Source organism: Tamandua tetradactyla, chromosome 24 (genome assembly GCF_023851605.1).
Source record: "Tamandua tetradactyla isolate mTamTet1 chromosome 24, mTamTet1.pri, whole genome shotgun sequence".
Lineage (NCBI taxonomy): Eukaryota > Metazoa > Chordata > Mammalia > Pilosa > Myrmecophagidae > Tamandua > Tamandua tetradactyla.
The window spans coordinates 7896643-7917153 of NC_135350.1; the positions used below are offsets into that span (position 1 = coordinate 7896643).

Sequence of the window (20511 nt, forward strand, 5' to 3'; positions counted from 1 at the left end):
GAGTCCAAAATCCACAGGGCAGGCTGCGAAGCCGATGACTCCAATGGATGGCCTGGATGAACTCCACAGGAGAGGCTCGCCAGCCAAAGCAGGAATGCAACCTGTCTCCTCTGAGTCCTCCTTAAAAGGCTTCCCATGATTGCATTCAGCATCACTAATTGCAGAAGACACTCCCCTTTGGCTGATTACAAATGGAATCAACTGTGGATGTAGCTAACGTGATCATGACCTAATCCTATGAAATGTCCTCATTGCAACAGACAGGCCAACGCTTGCCCAATCAGATGAACAGATACCACAACTTGGCCAAGTTGACACCTGTCCCTAACCATGACAGTCCACCCCTTGTCAACTTGGCACCTATATATATATATCACCTTAGACCATACTTAATTTCCAAATGAAAACAAGCACACATTTTTTCCTTTTACCTGACAATACTCAACTGTCCTGCATATAACTGGAAACACATTAAATCTCTCCAGAATAGGGTGCAAATCCTTGGGCAACATTCATTCTTAAACTTGATATCTTACAACTTAAATAGTATAACACAAACAAAACAGCATTACAGTCCTCGTTTCTGTAACTGATCACGTGGTCGAAGTTCATATTTATCACTACCTTCTTCCACTACCCATTCCATGTTCCCTTTCCCCTCAGCAAGCACTTCAGCTGGCCGTGGTTCTTTGCCTGGTGGGGTGACCCAAACTTTCATTCCTGAAGTCTCAGAGCCATTAGTGGTCCTGCCTGGATTGTGTTGTTGCAGTTTTCCATTGATTTTAATTACAGGGCATGGTAGTACTAATAGACGCCCCAGGGGATCTCCTATATTCCAAGAAAACTCTTCTTTACCTCCATTATGTAGTTGCAGTCCTACTTCCTTCTGATAGTCAGGGTCAATTACCCCAGACAATAATGTAATTCCCTTCTTGGTGTGTTGATCCAGAGGCATAAGTAGCCCAAAGTGGCCAGGTGGCAATCTTAACTTCCAGTTCAGTGGTATCACTGTTGTTTCTCCTGGAGAAAGCACACCCCGTTTTGGAACTAAAACCTGTAGACCAGCAGAACTCAGGGTAGCAGGGACAGGAAGCAAAAATTTTCCTAGTGGATCACTAGGAGTAATAGTGAGTGGCACCACACCCATTTCCACCCCTTGGTTCCTGGACCCATGGATCCTGGCTATGGGAGAAACAGCACCATACAGTGGACGCTGATTCACAGCATACACAGCTTCCTGGAGAACATTACCCCAGCCTTTCAAGTTTTTGCCACCTAGTTGGCACCGTAATTGAGTTTTCAAAAGGCCATTCCACCGTTCTATCAATCCAGCTGCTTCTGGATGATGGGGAACATGGTAAGACCAGAGAATTCCATGAGCATGTGCCCATTCCCGCACTTCATTTGCTGTGAAGTGTGTTCCTTGATCCGAAGCAATGCTATGTGGAATACCATGGCGATGGATAAGGCATTCTGTAAGCCCACGGATAGTAGTTTTGGCAGAAGCATTGCGTGCAGGGAAAGCAAACCCATATCCAGAGTATGTGTCTATTCCAGTTAGAACAAATCGCTGCCCCTTCCATGAAGGGAGTGGTCCAATGTAATCAACCTGCCACCATGTAGCTGGCTGGTCACCTCGGGGAATGGTGCCATATCGGGGGCTGAGTGTGGGTCTCTGCTGCTGGCAGATTGGGCACTCAGCAGTGGCTGTAGCCAGGTCAGCCTTGGTGAGTGGAAGTCCATGCTGCTGAGCCCATGCATAACCTCCATCCCTACCACCATGACCACTTTGTTCATGAGCCCATTGGGCAATAACAGGAGTTGCTGGGGAAACAGGCTGACTGGTATCCATAGAACGGGTCATCTTATCCACTTGATTATTAAAATCTTCCTCTGCTGAAGTCATCCTCTGGTGTGCATTCACATGGGACACAAATATCTTCATGTTTTTAGCCCACTCAGAAAGGTCTATCCACATACTTCTTCCCCAGACCTCTTTGTCACCAATTTTCCAATTATGGTCTTTCCAAGTCCCTGACCATCCAGCCAAACCATTAGCAACAGCCCATGAGTCAGTATACAAACGCACCTCTGGCCAGTTTTCCTTCCAAGCAAAATGAACAACCAGGTGCACTGCTCGAAGTTCTGCCCACTGGGAGGATTTCCCCTCACCACTGTCCTTTAAAGACACCCCAGAAAGGGGTTGTAATGCTGCAGCTGTCCACTTTCGGGTGGTACCTGCATATCGTGCTGAACCATCTGTAAACCAGGCCCGAGTTTTCTCTTCCTCAGTCAATTCACTGTAAGGAACTCCCCAAGAGGCCATAGCTCTGGTCTGGGAAAGAGAAGGTAATGTGGCAGCAGGAGTGGAAACCATGGGCATCTGTGCCACTTCTTCATGTAACTTACTTGTGCCTTCAGGACCTGCTCTGGCTCTATCTTGTATATACCATTTCCACTTTACAATAGAGTGCTGCTGTGCACGCCCAACTTTATGGCTTGGTGGGTCAGACAACACCCAACTCATGATAGGCAACTCAGGTCTCATGGTAACTTGGTGGCCCATGGTTAAGCGTTCAGTCTCTACTAAGGCCCAGTAGCAGGCCAAAAGCTGTTTCTCAAAAGGAGAGTAGTTATCTGCAGCAGATGGTAAGGCTTTGCTCCAAAATCCTAAGGGTCTGCGTTGTGATTCTCCTACTGGGGCCTGCCAAAGGCTCCAGACAGCATCTCTATTTGCCACTGACACTTCCAGCACCATTGGATCTGCTGGATCATATGGCCCAAGTGGCAGAGCAGCTTGCACAGCAGCCTGGACCTGTCACAGAGCCTCCTCTTGTTCAGGTCCCCACTCAAAATTAGCAGCTTTTCTGGTCACTCGATAAATGGGCCGGAGTAGCACACCCAAATGTGGAATATGTTGTCGCCAAAATCCAAAAAGACCAACTAGGCGTTGTGCCTCTTTTTTGGTTGTGGGAGGGGCCAGATGCAGCAATTTATCCTTCACCTTAGAAGGGATATCTCGACAAGCCCCACACCACTGGACACCTAGAAATTTTACTGAGGTGGAAGGCCCCTGTATTTTTGTTGGATTTATCTCCCATCCTCTGACACGCAAATGCCTTACCAGTAAATCTAGAGTAGTTGCTACTTCTTGTTCACTAGGTCCAATCAACATGATATCATCAATATAATGGACCAGTGTGATGTCTTGTGGGAGGCAGAAACGATCAAGGTCTCTGCGAACAAGATTATGACATAGGGCTGGAGAGTTGATATACCCCTGAGGTAGGACCGTGAAAGTATATTGCTGACCTTGCCAGCTGAAAGCAAACTGTTTCTGGTGGTCCTTACTAATAGCTATTGAGAAAAAAGCATTTGCCAGATCAATAGCTGCATACCAGGTACCAGGGGATGTATTGATTTGCTCAAGCAATGATACTACATCTGGAACAGCAGCTGCAATTGGAGTTACCACCTGGTTGAGTTTACGATAATCCACTGTCATTCTCCAAGACCCATCTGTTTTCTGCACAGGCCAAATAGGAGAGTTGAATGGGGATGTGGTGGGAATCACCACCCCTGCATCTTTCAAGTCCTTAAGAGTGGCAGTAATCTCTGCAATCCCTCCAGGAATACGGTATTGCTTTTGATTTACTATTTTGCTTGGTAGGGGCAGTTCTAGTGGCTTCCACTTGGCCTTTCCCACCATAATAGCCCTCACTGCACTAGTTAGAGAACCAACGTGGGGATTCTGCCAGTTGCTCAGTATGTCTATGCCAATTATACATTCCGGAACTGGGGAAATAACTACAGGATGGGTCCGGGGGCCCACTGGACCCACTGTGAGACGGACCTGAGCTAAAACTCCATTGATCACCTGGCCTCCATAAGCCCCCACTCTGACTGGTGGTCCAGAGTGACGTTTTGGGTCCCCTGGAATTAATGTCACTTCTGAACCAGTGTCTAATAATCCCCGAAATATCTGATCATTTCCTTTTCCCCAATGCACAGTTACCCTGGTAAAAGGCCGTCGGTCTCCTTGAGGAAGACTTAGAGGAAGGTCAACAGTATAAATTTGTGGCAGTGTAACAGGTTTCTTCCCCATAGGGACCTGGCCTCCCCTTCATTCAAGGGGCTCAGGGTCTGTAAACTGTTTCAAGTCTGGAAATTGATTAAGGGGCCGTGACTCTGTGTTTTTGTAATTCAGGTTAGACTTCTGTTCCCTTGACCTAGAACTCTTTTGTTTATACAGCTCCAACAAGAATTTAGTAGACTGCCCTTCTGTTGTATTTCTAGGCACCCCATGATTTACTAGCCAATGCCACAAATCTCTGCATGTCATATAATTTTGATGCCTCCTTTGAGTTTGTTGTCTATTATAATACCCGTGTCTACCCTGTCTTTGGTGATTAAGTGCTGCCACCTGGCTTCTGCCAACTCGGGATCCTGTCATCCCCATTGTGTTTAAGGATTCCAGCTCAGTGACAGCAGTTCCTACAGTAATATCTGACCTACAGAGAAGTGCAACCACAGAGCTCTTGAGGGATGATGGTGCTAGTCTCACAAACTTATTTCTCACTGTTCTGGTAAAAGGTGCATCTTCTGGACATTCCTGGGGTGTAAGAGCAGGCTTTGCATGATAAATCCACTCTAACATCCCAATCTCTCTAAGCCTCTGGATCCCCTCATCTACATTATACCAGGGCAGTTCTGGCATTTCAACCTCAGGTAATGTTGGCCACCTTTTGATCCATGTTTCAACCAACCACCCAAACAAGCTGTTAACACCTTTTCTGACTGCTCTAGCTATAACATTGAATGCAGAATCTCTGCTTAGTGGGCCCATATCAATAAATTCAGCCTGATCCAGCCTTATATTCCTCCCACCATTATCCCACACTCTTAAAATCCATTGCCACACATATTCCCCTGATTTCTGTCTATATAAATTGGAAAACTCACACAGTTCTTTTGGAGTATAACGTACCTCCTCATGTGTGATACTTTGTACCTCACCTATAGGGGCCTGTTGGGACTTTAGTCTAGTTATAGGTCTAGAAGAAATGAGGGGTGGTGGGGGTGGGTCATGAAAAGAATTAGAAATATCTTCCAAGCCATTTGCTTCAGGGCTTTCATTTGCAGTTTCCTCTGGTGAAACAGGATTAATAACTCTAGGGCTAATCCCTTCAGGAGGAGGTTGGGTGGCCAATTCCTCAAGGCAGGCTGAAGGTGGGGCGGCTATGTCCTCAGGGCAGACTATTAAAGGGTTATCTAAAGAAGGCTCAGCATGGTCTAGGGTTTCAACCTCACCCCCAACATCATTATCAATCCATATGTCACCATCCTATTTTTCAGGGTCCCACTCCTTTCCAATCAATGCCCTCACTTTAACGGCAGACACCATGCAAGACTGAGATTTCTGTTTACGTTGTAAAGTTGCTACTCTAACAATAAGATTCTGAGTCTGATTTTCAGAGATCTCAAGTCTACGGCTACAGGAAATAAAATTTTCCTTCAGGATACTCATAGAAACCTCTACATCTTTCAGACGGCACTTAAGCTTCTTGTTTGAAGCCTTAAGCCCATCCCTTTCACCCTTTAATGCAGACAGTGTATCTAACAACAACCAACCAACATCTCTATAACTCTTATTTCTGCAAAACTCTGTAAAGGTGTCAAAAACATTATCCCCCAGAGTCTGGCTTCGTACAAGCGAAGCATTAGGAGAATCGAATGATGATATTTTGACTATCTCCTTTGCCAACTCAGTCCATGGATTGGGAGTGTCATTCTGATTATGGGAATCAGAGTCCTTAGTGTCTCTGAGCCCAGTCAGAGTAGAAAACCATTCATAAAAACCCATTTTTAAGATTCTGTTCCTTAAGAACCACTCCTTGTACCAAGATGTATTAGTTAGGGTTCTCTAGAGAAACAGAATCAACAGGGAACACTTGCAAATATAAAATTTATAAAAGTGTCTCACGTGACCGTAGGAACGCAGAGTCCAAAATCCACAGGGCAGGCTGCGAAGCCGATGACTCCAATGGATGGCCTGGATGAACTCCACAGGAGAGGCTCGCCAGCCAAAGCAGGAATGCAACCTGTCTCCTCTGAGTCCTCCTTAAAAGGCTTCCCATGATTGCATTCAGCATCACTAATTGCAGAAGACACTCCCCTTTGGCTGATTACAAATGGAATCAACTGTGGATGTAGCTAACGTGATCATGACCTAATCCTATGAAATGTCCTCATTGCAACAGACAGGCCAACGCTTGCCCAATCAGATGAACAGGTACCACAACTTGGCCAAGTTGACACCTGTCCCTAACCATGACACTAGTGTATAGAAAAGCTACACATTTTTGAATGTTGATCTTGTAGCCTGCTACTTTGCTGTACTCATTTATTAGCTCTAGTAATTCTGTTGTGGATTTTTCTGGGTTTTCTACATATAGTATCATATCGTCTGCAAACAGTGATAATTTTACTTCTTCCTTTCCAATTTTGATGCCTTGTATTTCTTTTTCTTGCCTAATTGCTCTGGCTAGAACTTCCAACACAATGTTGAATAATAGTGGTGATAGTGGACATCCTTGTCTTGTTCCTGATCTTAGGGGGAAAGTTTTCAATTTTTCCCCATTGAGGATGATATTAGCTGTGGGTTTTTCATATATTCCCTCTATCATTTTAAGGAAGTTCCCTTGTATTCCTATCTTTTGAAGTGTTTTCAGCAGGAAAGGATGTTGAATCTTGTCAAATGCCTTCTCTGCATCAATTGAGATGATCATGTGATTTTTCTGCTTTGATTTGTTGATATGGTGTATTACATTAATTGATTTTCTTATGTTGAACCATCCTTGCATACCTGGAATGAATCCTACTTGGTCATGATGTATAATTCTTTTAATGTGTTGTTGGATACGATTTGCTAGAATTTTATTGAGGATTTTTGCATCTTTATTCATTAGAGAGATTGGTCTGTAGTTTTCTTTTTTTGTAATATCTTTGCCTGGTTTTGGTATGAGGGTGATGTTGGCTTCATAGAATGAATTAGGTAGTTTTCCCTCCACTTCGATTATGTTGAAGAGTTTGAGGAGAGTAGGTACTAATTCTTTCTGGAATGTTTGATAGAATTCACATGTGAAGCCGTCTGGTCCTGGACTTTTCTTTTTAGGGAGCTTTTGAATAACTAATTCAATCTCTTTACTTGTGATTGGTTTGTTGAGGTCGTCTATTTCTTCTTGAGTCAAAGTTGATTGTTCATGTCTTTCCAGGAACCTGTCCATTTCTTCTAAATTGTTGTATTTATTAGCGTAAAGTTGTTCATAGTATCCTGTTATTACCTCCTTTATTTCTGTGAGGTCAGTAGTTATGTCTCCTCTTTCATTTCTAATCTTATTTATTTGCATCCTCTCTCTTCTTCTTTTTGTCAATCTTGCTAAGGGCCCATCAATCTTGTTGATTTTCTCATAGAACCAACTTCTGGTCTTATTGATTTTCTCTATTGTTTTCATGTTTTCAATTTCATTTATTTCTGCTCTAATCTTTGTTATTTCTTTCCTTTTGCTTGCTTTGGGATTAGTTTGCTGTTCTTTCTCCAGTTCTTCCAAGTGGACAGTTAATTCCTGCATTTTTGCCTTTTCTTCTTTTCTGATAAAGGCATTTAGGGCAATAAATTTCCCTCTTAGCACTGCCTTTGCTGCATCCCATAAGTTTTGATATGTTGTGTCTTCATTTTCATTTGCCTCTAGGTATTTACTAATTTCTCTTGCAATTTCTTCTTTGACCCACTTGTTGTTTAAGAGTGTGTTGTTGAGCCTCCATGTATTTATGAATTTTCTGGCACTCCGCCTATTATTGATTTCCAACTTCATTCCTTTATGATCCGAGAAAGTGTTTTGTATGATTTCAATATTTTTAAATTTGTTAAGACTTGCTTTGTGACCCAGCATATGGTCTATCTTTGAGAATGATCCATGAGCACTTGAAAAAAAGGTGTATCCTGCTGTTGTGGGATGTAATGTCCTATAAATGTCTGTTAAGTCAAGTTCATTTATAGTAATATTCAGGTTCTCTATTTCTTTATTGATCCTCTGTGTAGATGTTCTGTCCATTGATGAGAGTGGTGAATTGAAGTCTCCAACTATTATGGTATATGTGTCTATTTCCCTTTTCAGTGTTTGCAGTGTATTCCTCACGTATTTTGGGGCATTCTGGTTCGGTGCATAAATATTTATGATTGTTATGTCTTCTTGCTTAATTGTTCCTTTTAATAGTATATAGTGTCCTTCTTTGTCTCTTTTAACTGTTTTACATTTGAAGTCTAATTTGTTGGATATTAGTATAGCCACTCCTGCTCTTTTCTGGTTGTTATTTGCATGAAATATCTTTTCCCAACCTTTCACTTTCAACCTATATTTATCTTTGGGTCTAAGATGTGTTTCCTGTAGACAGCATATAGAAGGATCCTGTTTTTTAATCCATTCTGCCAGTCTATGTCTTTTAATTGGGGAATTCAGTCCATTGACATTTAGAGTTATTACTGTTTGGATAATATTTTCCTCTAACATTTTGCCTTTTGTATTATATATATCATATCTGACTTTCCTTCTTTCTACACTTTTCTCCATGTCTCTCTCTTCTGTCTTTTTGTATCTGACTCTAGTGCTTCCTTTAGTATTTCTTGCAGAGCTGGTCTCTTGGTCACAAATTCTCTTAGTGACTTTTTGTCTGAGAATGTTTTAATTTCTCCCTCATTTTTGAAGGACAATTTTGCTGGATATAGGAGTCTTGGCTGGCAGTTTTTCTCTTTTAGTAACTTAAATATATCATCCCACTGTCTTCTAGCTTCCATGGTTTCTGCTGAGAAATCTACACATAGTCTTATTGGGTTTCCCTTGTATGTGACGGATTGTTTTTCTCTTGCTGTTTTCAAGATCCTCTCTTTCTCTTGACCTCTGACATTCTAACTAGTAAGTGTCTTGGGGAACGCCTATTTGTGTCTAATCTCTTTGGGGTGCGCTGCACTTCTTGGTTCTGTAATTTTAGATCTTTCATAAGAGTTGGGAAATTTTCAGTGATAATTTCTTCCATTAGTTTTTCTCCTCCTTTTCCCTTCTCTTCTCCTTCTGGGATACCCACTACACGTATATTTGTACGGTTCACATTGTCCTTGAGTTCCCTGATACCTTGTTCAAATTTTTCCATTCTTTTCCGGATAGTTTCTGTTTCTTTTTGGAATTCAGATGTTTCATCCTCCAAATCACTAATTCTATCTTCTGTTTCTTTAAATCTGTCATTGTAGGTATCCATTGTTTTTTCCATCTTTTCTACTTTATCTTTCACTTCCATAAGTTCTGTGATTTGTTTTTTCAGTTTTTCTATTTCTTCTTTATGTTCAGCCCATGTCTTCTTCATGTCCTCCCTCAATTTATCGATTTTGTTTTTGAAGAGGTTTTCCATTTCTGTTCGTATATTCAGCATTAGTTGTTTCAGCTCCTGTATCTCATTTGAACTATTGGTTTCTTCGTTTGACTGGGCCATATGTTCAATTTTCTGAGCGTGATCCGTTATCTTCTGCTGGCGTCTGGGCATTTAGTCAGATTTAAAAATATGGAACTCTTCACGAATTTGCGTGTCATCCTTGCGCACGGGCCATGCTAATCTTCTCTGTATCGTTCCAATTTTAGTATATGTGCTGCCGAAGCGAGCACGAGTATATTATCTTGAAACTGTGAGCACAGAAGTTCAGATGCAGAACTGAGATGGAAATATATATATTTTTCACTGTTGGGAAACCCTCAAAGGCTACTCAGTTTATCTTTTTTCCCTGTAATCTGGAGATTGACTTCAAGGAGGACATTGTAGAAACTTATAGATAACAAGGAAATCAGTTGTGGAAAAGGCCTCTAAGAACCTTGTCCCAAGATAATCTGCCTTAAATACATACCAAATTCACGAAGGTTGTGTATCAGACTGACAAAAAATTTGCATTTAATGTAAGAAGAATATTTTCTCTCATCTTAAATATGCAATCTATTTTTAATTTTAATTTTTAATGTAACTCCCCCTTACAGCCAATTCAAGGCAAAGTTGTAAAGTTGTTGAAATCCATCTACAGTAACTCCTTTTCCTTTATCTGGACCCTTTGGTTATTGTACATATCCACTAGGCATTCAGGGTTTTCCTGCGACTCTCATTCCATTGAACCTAATTTTCAATAAGATTTTAGTGTCCTGCGTTTCACTGAAGGCGATTAGTGTGGTTTGAACAATTGCTGGGGCTTGGAAAACACATAACATAAAGAACGACTTCTGTGAATTTTCAGAATCTTTAGCCCTTGCATAGAGCAGATATTAGAAGAACTATATATCCCCTGTTCTGCTGAAAATATGCAGGTAGAAAATGTTGATAATCAATGTCTATTATTTATGGACTGAGCATAGTTATTTATTAATGAACGATGATGGCGTACCCATTTGTATGGGGTTTATTTTGGTTCAGTTTTTGTGTGTTGAATTTTTCAAGCTTATGTATTCATAGATGCAGTAATATTCTTCTTTCACAAATTTCAATGCACTATAACTAAAAGTGGGAAATGTGAACATATGAATAGGAGATATTAAAAATGCATCAATATTGAATTTGAAATAACCAAATGCCCATTATATTTTCAGAGGTGTGTGCTTTTTTACATTATGCTTCATTATTATTCTGTTTTTATGAACCGTCAAAATTAAAATGGTTTGGTATTCAGGCTATAATAAAATATACTTACCTCCATGATTAATGACAATGCCCTTCCAATTATTTTTAGATTAAGGAAAGCCTACAGTGAGTCTGATTCTGATTCAAAAAGAGTTCATGCTGCTTTTTTTAATAGCTGATTTTTGTGGTTTTATTTCAGTATAGTGTAAAGAGCTAAAAAAAAAGTTGTATTTTAAGAATTAGTTCCTTTTTTTCTAACTATTAATTTTTTTTCTTTTTTACAAGACATCATTCTCTAATCAATTCAAAATGTTTAAGGAAAAAATATTTTTCTGTGTTTTTGAGTTGTGGTTGGGAGGACCATATTATTGTCTTCATTTTATGACCCAGAGCTAAAGATACAGAATAGAAGTTTTTCCATTGCTTGTCTGATTCTAGTGCATAAGCCCCATACAGTGTCCTGCCTAATATTCCATAAGCAGTGATATTCCTCAATTGGGGGCGATGAGTTCATTTTTCAAGGTGCCCATCTTCATTCGTGATAGCTACTTCATTCCCTTCTCTACTCTGCCAGGACCTCACATTCAGACACACCCACACTGTACTATATCTGTCATTCTCTGAGCCAGGCACTGTGCTGGGCGCCAACAGTGCAGTAATGAAGAAGTCAGAGAAAGTACCTCTCTGTGTGGAACTTACGTCCTAGTGAGCATTGAACGGGGGGAAAATAAAAGCCCAGTAAGTGAGATCATTTCAGATGATACTAAGCAGAAAATAAAGAGGCTGATTCGATAGAGAATACTGTTTCACAGTTAACATTCACTTATGCATGTATTCATCCAATTTATTTCTTTGTCAAGTAGCTATTATCTACAACAGAAATTACGAACTCAGGTATGTTCAGGGCTGGTGTGAAGTAGCTACCCAATAGAAGTTAGAGATGTGGTTTTCAAATGTTATTCAAATTCTTTATTGGCCACATCAAATTCCTATTTAGAATGCATCTTGTCCACTGCTACCCACCATTGCCTGCCCGTGTCCTCCTTGAGGTGAGGGGAACATACTTTTCCTTTTGAATGTCTTTCTGATCCACAGACATACACGCACACAGCATTCCTTCCTTCTTACCTATCCTCCTTCCTTCACTTACGCCTTTATTAATTTAGTAATCTTTTAAAGTGTCAGCTTTATCTAGTCAACGTGCTGCACCTAATGGAAACACAGACTCTGTGCTCCACAAAATTATTATCCGTGTGGCAGATGAACTTCTCCCTTATCTTCCCATCTACCTATCCAGAATTCATTTTCTCCTCCTCAGGACATCCAAAGAATTTTCTGTCTCACATATATTTCTACATATGTTTTTTCTTCCTTATTTAGCCATTTATTTCTTATGTATCTTCATATCAAGAAAGATGCCTTATTCACAGAAGTTGCTCAATGCATGTTCATTACGTGAGTGAGGAAAAGGTCAGATTAAGTTGGAGCAGCTGCTCATATGAGCACAGTGCTTTTATAAATTAGAGCACCATGTTTTGCATTTACTTACATTCTTGTGTGGAAAATTATGATGAAGATAGAATGGGCATTACCTTTTCTAATTACTTGGCTTTATTTGACATTTTAATTCCCTCAGTTGGCCTCCTTAGTTATTTAAGTGTATAAAGAACATTTACAATACATTTTAAGTTTTCATACACACTGATTTTCAGAGGGGAAAAAATATGAAATCTAGATACTAGCAATGCTATTTTAGGGAAAATTTTGAGAATCATGGTTAAACCTAGGATAAATGGTGTGGCAGAGGAATAGTTGAGCAAGCCTCCAAATAAGGAAATAGATCATTCCTAATTCAGGTTTGCAATGGAAAACTGATTTTGTTTTCTGCTATTTTTTGGACCAATTCATAGTCCATTATAGTAAAAGATAAACTCCAAGTTTTGGAATGCACAATTTTAAAACATTATTTTGTATCATTTATGTCTTTTAAGGAGCAGTGTAAATAAGGAGTTTGATTTGGGGTGGGAGTTTGAGGTGTATAGTGAACATTCAGGTGCAGCTGTCAAATAGAAAATTAGACATAAGAAACTGAAGTTCAGAGGAGAGTTTAGATCTGAAAGTAGATTAGAAATCATTAGATGGTATGGGATCCAAAAATGAACCCTGAGCAGTTCTGGGCTAAGAGGGCTGGTGGATGAGAAGAAATAAAAAAAAATGGATGCTGGATAGAAGCAGCCAGTGAGGTAGGAAAATCAAGAGAGTTTTCTGGAAGCCAAGTGAAGAAGCTGTAAAGGAAGAGCAAATGACCCACTGTCAAAATCTGCTTATGGATCGAATAAGATGACTGGAAGTTGACCATTGGATTTAGCAACATGGAATTCATTGGTGATCTTTTAGTGGAATGGTGGGTATAAATATCTCTTAGAGTATGTTCAACAGATAATGGGAGAGAAATCATTTGAGACAACGGTTCAACAATTAGCTACAACTATTTCAGGAGTTTGACTGTAAAAATGAAAAAAAAAAGAAAAGAAGGGGGTGGTGGTACAGAGGGAGCAGTACCTGGAAAGAAAAGTAGGGTTTAGAGAAGGTGTTTTTTAAGGTGGAAAAAGAACAGCATACTTGTACGCTGGTGAAAATGATTCCACTGAGAGACAAAAATTGCTGATGCTGAAGACAGAGTGGCAGAATTGCCAGAAAAAGTTCTTGATTAGGCAAGAGAGGATGGATCTGGTGTGCAAGGTGAAGCCTTAGCCATGAACATGGTAAGGAAGACAAAGGGCATGAGCACAGAGACAGGGGGTGGTAAATTAAGAATACTAGCTAGTGGAAGTTAAAATCGAATCTGTGTGATTCTGTTCCATTTGTGAAATAGCAAGCAAGTTCATCAGCTAAGAGTGAGGATGCGGGATGTGTTAGTTTGCAAGCTGCCAGATTATGATATACCAGAACTGGAACAGCTTTTATAAAGGGGAATTTAGCATGTTACAAGTTTATAGTTCTAAGCCTATTCAAATGTCCAAACTAAGGCGCCAACAAGAGGTTACCATCACTTGAAGAAAAGCCGATGGGTCAGGAGCATCTCTGTCATCTGGGTAGTCACATGGCTGGCATCTGCTGGTCCCTTGTTCCTGGGCTCCACTGCTTTCAGCCTCTGTTCCTGGGGGGGCTCCTCACTGTGCTTTTCCAGGGCTGGCTTTCGTCTCTTGGCTTCCCTTGGCTCTCTCCAGGTTCTGGCCTGTTTAGCATCTCATGGCGACATCTGCTGGGCTCCAAGCATCTCCAAACATCTGTGTCTCTGTTCTCTGAAGCAACTGTTCTCCAAGTGTCTACATCTGCTCTCTCTGTCGGCTCTGTTCTGTCACTACTGTTGTTTCTGTCATTTCCTCTTTTAAACGTTTCCGGTAAACTAATCAAGACCTGGAGTGGGTGTGGAGTGGGTGTGGTCACATCTACATCTAATCAAAAGATTACACTGACAATTGGGGGTGTCATAGCTCCATGGAGATAATCTAATAGAAAGTTTCCAAACTACAAGTATTGAATCAGGATTAAAAGAAATGGCTGCCTCCACAAGAATGAATCAGTATTAAAACATGGCTTTTCTGGGTACATAATATTTTCAAACTAGCACAAGGGAAGAGGAATTGGAGAGCTGAGAAATAAGATATAGATATGCAATATATATCTAAAAAAATGGAGAAGTCATGAATAATGGAAATAAGGTAGGATTTATGACTAGCACGAGGGTCCACTTGATATTAGTGACCACAACTTTAAAATGAGACCAGTATGCATCATTTTAGGGTTTTCTCCGGGAATGACTGAGGCAGATAGTGTAGGATTCAAAGTTGGTATTTATAGGGAGAAAGAAGAGAGAATTGTTTGGATGTGTTAGAAAATGCAAGTGGGATATCTACCCCCTTTCGGGCCCAGTGGTGTGAGAGGTCTGGGAAAGAAAAGAGCCACCTTTTAAGAGTGCTACAGGGGATAGGCAGCAGTGACAGCAAGGAAAGTAAGGTCATGGTCCAAGAAAAGATTGAAGATAAAGGGACTTTTGCCTATGACAGGCTAAGAGTTCACAGTGGGTTGGGGAGGAGTTGGAGATGGGAGCAGAAAGAATATAGAAAGCCTTAGGGAAGTTAGAGACAGAGACATGAGGAGACCGGGTGAGTGACTTAAATGGGGATGAAGTATAAAATGAGATTAGAGTTGAGCCTGAGGGTGGTAGAGACCCGTCAGTCTGTGGGGGTGGGTCTTCCTGTTAACAAGCAAAGTTGTTAATATGCTATTGGGAAATAATTGTGTTTAACAAATGAGATAACAGTTTGGAAGTTCATGTGCGGAAAAGAAGAATGTGATTCAGAATAGGTTCCTTAACTTTGGCTAGAACATTCTACTTTGTATCATTTACAAATCGATAAAAGTCTGTGGAAATTTAGTCTCTGCTGAGTCTCACCTTATAGAAGGAAAACGTGTTTAGGGAATGATTTTACAAGTCAGATCTAGACAGATCCAGGAATTTGTAAGATTCTTTGCCATTGACTTCTTTTATGGATAACTTTCTATTCCCATAATTCCCTTCAGTTCTCTAGAGTCGAAGCTTCATCAATCATACTAAGCTTTTCCATGGGGACTTAGCACTTTCTGGATCAACCAATTTTCTGGTCAGTGTACCAGCCTTAATTATTTGTACTCTTAAATTCCCTTCTTACAACAACATTACATGTGAAAATTAGATAATTACTTGCTGTCCAATCAAATTGTTTAAGTCTCTGAATTAAATTATTTTTCCCTAATTTTTTTGCTTCCTTTCCCTTTTTTCTCAACTTCAGGTGGATTCTCCTCATTACCACTTTGAGACTGTCATATTTAGTTCCATTTGTTATTTATTTGTTAGTTTATTTTTAATTATCATCATTCTTTCTTTATAAGGATCTTTAATTTTATTGCCTATGTTTACATTTCAGCTAGTTTTGATTAAAATGTTAAATTACATTTTAATTCCCCCTGGATCAAGGTATTTCCTACTCTTCAATTTGATTCCATTTTTATTGGTGTATTTGTTCTTACATTATTACTTTTTTCTGACAAATATACTGAACCCCTTACATGAGCTCTTGCTTGCATGAAGATTTCTCGGAGGAGAAATATATTTAACCTCTTGCATTCAAAAATAATTTAAAGATTATTTTTCATCTTGGCTAGGTAAAACTAGTGTCTTGGAGACATTTATTTTAAACAAACCTCAGTAACATAATAAAATGAAAGATGGGAGAAGGGCGTGGGAAGGCACATCTATTCTTTCTTGGATGGCTTTATTTTCATTACGCTCACTTCTAAGCAGGTTGAAACAATTTATTCCCCTTTCACGGTTCAGTCAGCCTCCCTCTTCTTTACCCTTTTTTGCCTTAAATATCTCATTGATTCTTTTCTCCTTTTCTTTTCACTTTACTTTGGTCAGGGTAGATCCAAGAAAAGAGTAAAGTTGTTAAAGAAAAGGAAAAAAATCATTTTTTTTTTCCTTTTCTTCTGGCCTAAAATGCTGAATTTGGGCCAAAGTAAAGGAAGTTAAGCCATCAACAGTCTTTATTTTTATGCATCGTTATTTATACTTCTATTGGATGGACATTTTCCTTCACTCGTAGAATTAGAAACATGTGTTGACCACATTGAAAAATCAGGAAAAAAAAGTATTACTTAATTGTTACACTGTTCAATGTGAATACAAAAGGAACACACGAGATGAAATAAGGATGCTTATAGGTGAGACTTGCTGGTTGATTGCTTAGTTTTACAGGGTGATATTTTGCTTTCAAGTTTCCATAGTCCAGGGTCTGTTACTCAGGTTTTCAGGCACTGCCTGCAAGCAACATTGAATTAAAATATTAGCAAGTGCTAATATATTAATATTTAATATGCAAGATAAAGATTAATACTTCCCCAAAATTAAAATTTTTAAAAGAAGGTAAAATAAGTATCAATAGTCTTTCTAATATATTCTGAGATGGTTGCATCCTGAGATGGTTGCATCCAGGTTGGAGACCTCTGTCCTACACTTGCATCTTTGCCATAGAGATAAACCTGCCACAGTGGCTGAACGAATTCGAGAGTCTGAAACTCAGGGCACTCTAGCTGTAAAGCACTCTTACAAGCACAATAACAAGACTGCTTCTCTGACTTCTGAGTGATGTACATTCATTGTTCCTCATTCTGAATTAACGCATTCTTTTTTTCATGCGCTTGAACATCACTGGTAATTAACAGTGGATGTCCCCACCCCATGGCTTTCACATATGTACAAATCCTTACCTGACAAGTTCAGTTTTGTAGCTGTAACCTCACCGGGTGCATCTTTTTTCTTCCGTCTGAGTTGGTGACAAGGTGGCTTCCCCACCCATCTTCAAGCAGCCCACAAATTGTGTTGGCTGTAGTGAAGCTCAACTTTATTCTGTGGAATTTCATCTGACTGGCTAGTATTATGCATTGTAGGTGCCGCACCCCCCCCCCCAAGACCCCCAGTCCTGAGAATGTCAGCTCATTTGTAAACAGAATCTTTGAAGATGTTGTATGTTAAGATGAGGCCCAGACTGGACTGGCGTGGGCTCTAATTCGATATGGCTGGGGCCGTGGAGGCACAGAACATTTGGACAAAGGGAAAGAGGCAAAGATAGACAGAAACAACCATGGGCGGGAGGAGAGTTTGGATTACGCACAGATTGCCAGCAACCAACTGCCAGAACCTTACAGAACTCAAAGGAAGCTGGCCCTGCCGACTCCTTGATTCTGGACTTCTGGCCTCCAGAACTGAGACAAGGAACTTTCATCATTTAAGCCAACTAGTCAGTGGTATCTTATTACAACAGCTGGAACAGCTTTAAAACTGTAGCACTCTATTGGCGAGATCTTATCAGCAGACCTATTTTTTAGATACTTTTACGTAATCTTTTACCACCCAAGACCCTTCCCTCCACACCCCCAACCCTGATCCTGCCTGCCATATCACACTACTTAAAGCTTCCATGAGTGTGCCTCTTCCCGTTATTTAGCCTCTGCTTGGAAGGCCCTTTCCTGCCCTTCCACACTTTTCTGTTCTCCGTTCAGGTCTCAGCCTACAGATTTCCTCAGGGAAGAGTTCCTTGAACTTGCTTGAATATTCAAGTCCTCATATCACCCTCAGAATTAATTCAGATTTCAATTAATTCTGAATTGAAATTACCTGGACATTTTCTTTGTCCTGTATTGTTTGACTGTAAAGTCCTTGAAATAAGCTACTGTGTCTTCTTCACCTTTGTTTAGGCAGTACTGTGTTGGAGAAGCAAGGAAGGAAGGGGGTTAATTATAAAGTTACAGAGGAGGTGCACGAGTGGTTCAGTGGTAGAATGCTCGCCTTGCCTGAGGGAGACCTGGGTTCGATTCCCGGACCATGATCCCCACCCCCCCACCCCCCAAGAAAGTTAAAGAGCTATGTATATAGTCTCCCAACTTTAAACAAAAAGAAATGAATATTTTCTGGAAAGCCATCATACTATGAAGGATAGGGACATAAATTTGAAGTTCTATGCTGATGACATCAAATAAAAACAAATTATCTCTCTTACAAGCTATTTATCTCAATAGGCCTGCCCGATTTCCTTCTTATGGTGCTTTTAGAATTTATATCACTTTGATATGTAAATTTGAGACATAGTCATTGCTGTGAGACTATAATATTTCCTAATTTATTGATTATAAGATGCCATTAATGGTTTAAAAAACAATATATTAAATGAAACCTTATTAAATATATGTTATTGTAAAATACTTTAGAATTGTTAAGTTATGTAAAATGTGCATTTTAGAATAGGGGAATATGGTAACATTACCAATGCTGAAAACTAACAATCATGGGATGCTTACAAAATGCCAAGTGCTTTACGTACTCAAAACAACCCAATATAGTAAATTCTACTATTGTTATCATATTACAGATGAGGGAACTAAGGCCAAAGATGTCAGGTTCATACTACAATTTGAACCTAGGCAGTCTTGCCCTAGAGAGGTGCCATCTGATAGAATGTTTTTTATGATGAAAATGCTGTAGACCTGTGCTGTCCAATACCATGGCCACTAGCCACATGTGACTACTGAATATTTGAAAGGTGTCTGGTGTGACTGAGAAACTGAATTTTTAATTTTAATTATTTTTAATGTAAAGAGCTGCATGTGGCTAGTGATTACCATTCGGGGCAGCAGAGCTCTGGAACCTAATTCCAAATCGCTATATTCTGATACCTCCCCAACTTTTGAATAGTAATGATATAAATAAGATGTTGCAAAGGTACACATTATAGGCACTGTTTTAGCCCTACAGCTAGCTAAACCCATGTTTTCCCTTGTTTAAGAAGAAAATTTAAAAAGGAGCTAAATAACAGGAACTTTCCAGGTCACTCTTTTATAGAGCAATGGAGAGACTCTTTTACTCATTAGTGTACTAGCTTCGGCAACCCATATACCAAAATAATGCTAATTAAAGAACCTGGTCTACAACTGTCACCCTGAAGTGAAATTTTTGCCTTTCTTAATTTTTGTTCTAATGCTTTCTTTTGAAGAATAAATTGATTTCAATTAATTCTGATTTAAGTAAGGCTGAAGATTTAAGAGTGATCTCAAAAAATTATCTTCTATGTTATTTATTTCCTAAAATTTCAAGAAATGCTAATAACATTTAAGAGTAATATGCTTCTAAAATAGTTTTAAAGACATCTCTTTTTTTTCATTCCAAGTAATAGCTCATTCAACATTTTTGTATGTAGTACGACAAATTATATTGTTCTAGGGAATATACTGGAAAGGCATTTGACTCGTATTAAAGTGATCTGTTTTCATATAATCAGACAAACTGGCATGTTTAATAAATCAACAGATAGAGCATTCTAAATTAATATTACATTGTTTCATGGTATTTTAAAGTCCTTGATGACTTTTAACTATTATGAAAACCTAAAGTACATTTTTATTTCCTATAATGTATGAGCAAAAGTATGAAGAGTGCTCTAAATATTATCCTTTTCCCCATAATTAAAATATAACAGTGATTGATGGCAATTGAATCTCCCATTACTTCCATCAGAAAATATCTGCGCTGGTTTGAAAGGATTTTTGTACCCTAGAAAAGCCATGCTTTAATCCTAACCCCATTTTGTGGGAGCAATGGTTTCCTCTAATCCCTATTCAGTACTATAGGTTGGAAACTTGATTAAGTTGTCTCCAAGGAAATGTGACTCAATGAATTGTGGGTATCAAACTTGATGAAATGGAGACGTGTCCCTCCCCATTCTACGTGCGTCTTGATTAGTTTCCTGGGATCTTATACACGAGGAGACATTTTTTGGAGAGAATGCCTTTTGAGAGCTATGAGAAAGCCACGATGAAACACTGCAAAACCATAAAGCAGAGAGTCCACCAGCCAGTGACTTTCGGAGATGAAGAAGGAAAATGCCTCCCAGGGGAGCTTCATGAAACAAGAAACCTGGCGAGAAAGCTAGCAGACACCACCATATTCACCATGTGCCCTTCCAACTGAGAGAGAAACACTGAACGTCATCGGCCTTCTTGAACCAAGGTGTCTTTCCCTGGATGCCTTAGATTGGACATTTCTATAGATTTGTTTTAACTGGGACATTTTCTTGGCCTTAGAACTATAAACTAGCAACTTATTAAATTCTACTTTTTGAAAGTCATTCCATTTCTGGTATATTGCATTCTGGCAGCTAGCAAACTAGAACAATATCTAACATATTTTTTTTAAATATGTATTCCAAT

General features: G+C 39.6%; 1 protein-coding gene and 1 non-coding gene across 2 annotated transcripts in view; one reads left to right on the top strand and one right to left on the bottom strand.

Moving 5' to 3' along the window:
- ARSJ (arylsulfatase family member J) overlaps window positions 1-20511 on the top strand; it is a 97116-nt gene that overhangs the window by 52191 nt on the left and 24414 nt on the right. The gene's annotated exons all lie outside the window — the stretch shown is intronic.
- LOC143668640 (U6 spliceosomal RNA) lies at window positions 9607-9713 on the bottom strand. Its single transcript, XR_013168505.1, has one exon. It is a non-coding gene; the product is annotated as a U6 spliceosomal RNA (small nuclear RNA).